Source organism: Capsicum annuum, chromosome 9 (assembly GCF_002878395.1).
Source record: "Capsicum annuum cultivar UCD-10X-F1 chromosome 9, UCD10Xv1.1, whole genome shotgun sequence".
Taxonomy (NCBI): Eukaryota; Viridiplantae; Streptophyta; class Magnoliopsida; order Solanales; family Solanaceae; genus Capsicum; species Capsicum annuum.
Genome location: NC_061119.1, coordinates 61,236,222 through 61,240,187, shown reverse-complemented (window position 1 = coordinate 61,240,187; position 3,966 = coordinate 61,236,222). Strand labels below are relative to the sequence as shown.

The 3,966-nt window shown below is 30.2% G+C and overlaps 1 long non-coding RNA gene across 1 annotated transcript; it reads right to left on the bottom strand.

Annotated features, from left to right (window-relative positions):
* Positions 1-398: 398 nt before the first annotated feature.
* Positions 399-3,196, bottom strand: LOC107842759. Its single transcript, XR_007044840.1, has 2 exons — positions 2,761-3,196; positions 399-1,954 (listed from the first exon to the last, which is right to left on the bottom strand). It is a non-coding gene; the product is annotated as an uncharacterized LOC107842759 (long non-coding RNA).
* Positions 3,197-3,966: the final 770 nt, after the last annotated feature.

Sequence of the window (3,966 nt, the reverse complement as noted above, 5' to 3'; positions counted from 1 at the left end):
AGAAAATCAGGGTCTGAACCTTTAGTGACCACCTGAGCGGCCAATGCTCAGCGGCTGAGGTAGAGGCAACATGGTAGGATTACGTCAAAGGGTATAAGAGAAAGAAGAGAGCATCTCTTTTTTGAGATAGAGATATTTGGGTCCATATTTTATAAATATAACAATATTATATTTATGACACACATTTAGTAGGCAAGCCAGATACAAGATACGTATGTACTTGGCTGAACATGCATCTCAACTTAGTGTGTGATTGACCAAAATACCCTTAGTATAAATTTTTTTGACATGTAGCCCACATGTTGAATCCATTGCTTCTACATAATAACTAGAGGGGTAAGGCATATGTCAGCACAGGCCCAACCTAACTTTAGAGAATAATAATAATGAGAATCATGTCGTGAAACATAAATATACATAATATATTATTTACTTGATACTTAATAGTATTTTCTAAGGAGTTGAGTTGAACAAAATCATTTGTATATTTTATTAAATCTTATTTACATAGATAACAACATCTGATGCATCCTCAGGTTGAGATATGTAATCACAGGCCGAGACCTGTTGCATAAAGTAGAGAGAGAGATTTAAGTTATCGATCAAGTATAGATAACATTGTATAGTTAACATTGAATAAAGTAATATTTGGGAAACTTGTTAGATAGTTCAGATAGGTGGTTTAATCAAATATAGAAGCAAATGAAGAAATCAGAAAGCTAGAGTCTGCAGTTGAAAATGTAACTGGACTTTTCATCTGCCAACTTTATTAAGAAGCAGGGAGAATTTTTTCTTAAACTAAGTTATGAGATCTAATAAATTCACAGGTATCACAGTGGATTGATTCCAGCACCAAAAAACGTAGTATCATCAGTTTGTACTTGGTCTGATGAACCAGTTAGAGTGCTCGTTGAGAAGCCAAATTATACCTATTCCAAAAAATAGTCATGTAATGTCTCAAAGATAAGCACGTAATTGAAAAACATATTAGGAATAGAAATATTAGATGTTGAAGGAGTTTTTTCAGGCAAAACTATAGGTTAGGAGTGCCCATGGGAAGAGCTACAATAAACTGGACTTGCAATGGATAGCTATTGTTAAAAACACCATCACCTTGTAAAACTCACCTATTTTGTCAATTTTTTATGTGAGACAACAGCAACCAGAAGACCTCAAGCATGAAGCATCAACACTTAGCCACCTATCCTATACTTCATCGTACATGTGCAATGAATAATTACTAAATTGGACTAGTCCGGACAACATAAATAGATTAGGACAGTAAGCAGGAGATGAAGCAAAACATAATCTAGACATAGCCAAAAGCATCTTAGCTCATTTGTCAACATCAACTTGAATATCCCAGCTATTTTCAGAAGAAACATGGCTACAAAACTTAAGGATATATATAGAGAGAGAGATACATACTCGGATCAGTTAATCTCTGATTCACCGAACAACATTGAAAGCATCCATCAAAGCCTTCTCTGTAAGTTGGAGATTCCTAAATAACTTTTGACTAAATCTTTTGTCTGAAAAAGAAACTAACAATATATGCTCCACAGATACAAAGAAATCCCACATTTCCTTCTTGTACTTCTTTGTATTCTGCAGGAGGAATTAAGATGTGACCCTAATATTGAGCCACACAACCTTCAAGGAAAAAGATTTGATGCTCTATTTCATGAACTACTCAGAATTCACAATCAGTCTTCATTTCTCATACCTTTGGTTGGCGAGATATAAAATTATTTGCTTCTTGCAAAACTAATGTGTTGTCCAATCCAATCTTTGTGAATATCCTTCGAGCCAACCCAGCCTTATGCTTCAAAGGAGCTTTCATTAAGTGTTCAGTCTCAACTACTTGTTGCGTGTTGGTTCATGCCGCTTCTACGTTACCAACAATACCGTGAAGAGCCATCTCGATGTAGTCCAAACTATTGATTTGCTAAATCTTCACATGAATTAATATAAGAAACAAACAAACAATACGACAAAACCAACTAAAACTATCCAAAATAAAAAATCACCAATCGTCAAGTCAAATCCAAGAGAATTGACAAATTGCAATATAATTGTAGATGTGAATCGTATTGCTCATGTTACAGAATGTCTGGGAGACCAGTAAACCTAATTAAAAGTCTGTAGATCTAAGACTTGCTTCAATTTTAACATCTGGCAATGTTGAGTACATGTATAAAACTACGGTGGATGTGTCTAAATTAACTCAAAACAGATTTATTCCTACACTCTAACTATGACCTGTTCTAATTGAGACCTAATTGAACATATAATAAAGAGTTTTACTTGGACACTTTAAGGAGGTAACCTATTTTTTCTTTCTCGGATGTTTTCAAAAAATATGTTGCTGCTTATTTACAGTTCTTTTGGGACATTGAAGGCTAGATTAGCTTGACCATGTGTCACTTTTTTTTTATGAACTTGTGTGGTCACCCTTTTTCTTAACCCCTTTCACTATTATTTGGCCATTGCTACAACTACTAATATGAACACACAGCAAAGCAACATTTTCATAGAGAATTCATCAATAAAGAACAATCAGAAGAAGAGTGAAGTCAACATTAGAATAGCTAATAGATATTTTTTTCTAATTTATCAAGTTACTGAAAAATGAAAATATAGAGAAATTAACTAATTATTTGCAATTCAGATCAAAACCACAATAAGTCATGAATTTATATGTAATTACATACCAACTAAGTATTCACCCTTATTAAAAAAAAGTAAATTACGAAATACCTGTTTTTCTCCAAAAATCCATCGCAAGTTCTCTTATCTATTTTAAAAGCAAATAGATATTTGACTTAGCTTATTAGAACAAAAAGTGAGGAATGAGAGAATATACAAACTATCCCTTTTGTCAAATCTAGATCTTTTAAAACAATCTAATCTATGTAGATATTGAAAAAGTGAATTGGATCTTTTCTTCTTTCGTTAAATTCAAAAGTGTATAGAAATCCCAAGTGAACAATCTAACCAAATTGAGTCTTCTTCTTAGAATCAAAAAACCCAAAGCAAAACTTCAAATAAAAGTTATCAAATATCTTCTTTGTTTCATAAAAAATGGACAAAAAAATAAATAAAAGATTGTTTCTCCACATCCTTTTTACTATTAATTATCAACTTGTATACTAAAATAGGAATTAAAATTTCGCTTTTTCTTTTGTCAAATCTATTGTTTTGAGGTTAGAAATTAGAAGTTGGGGTGCGGATTTAGTATATATATAATGAATCTATTTTTCTTTGTGCGTGAATATTTCTTAAATTTTGTTTCAATATTTTTTAATGATTTATTCTTTTCGTAAGATGTATTCATTAATTTGTTTGGTTTATTATTTTATCCTGTAGTAATTGCAGAGTTACAAATTTCTGTATAATAATTTATCCTAACTGTACTGTAATGTATATCTAATTTTAGATTTTCTATGTTATTTATTATCTTGTGTTGTTCTTCTCGTAGTGAGTTTTTTAAATTATATAAACTATCACATGTACTTTTTCCTAAATTTTCTAAGGTTTCTTCTATCCATATTAATTTTTCTTTTAGATTTTTCATTATTTTTCTAATTCGATTTCTATAATTAATTTCTTTATTTAGATTATCTTGATTTTCTCTAGTTTTTCTAATATATTCTAACATTCCTTAATCTGAATAATATCCTTCTGGGTAAATTTCTTGGTATAACTGTTCTATCCAATTTATGGTTTCAATTTCATAGTCTATTACTTTTTCTAATATTATTTTCTTAATGTCTATAATTTTTATATCTTTAAGTATATATAAGATTAAAACTTTAAGATAATCTAGATGATCTATCTTTTAAAATTGATTTTATTATAATATTTTGTAATTGTTTGTTTTAGCCTTAGTAGTTCTTGCATATTTTTATTAAGAAATTCTATATATTTTATATCTTTATTTTTCATGTATTTGTCTATATTTAT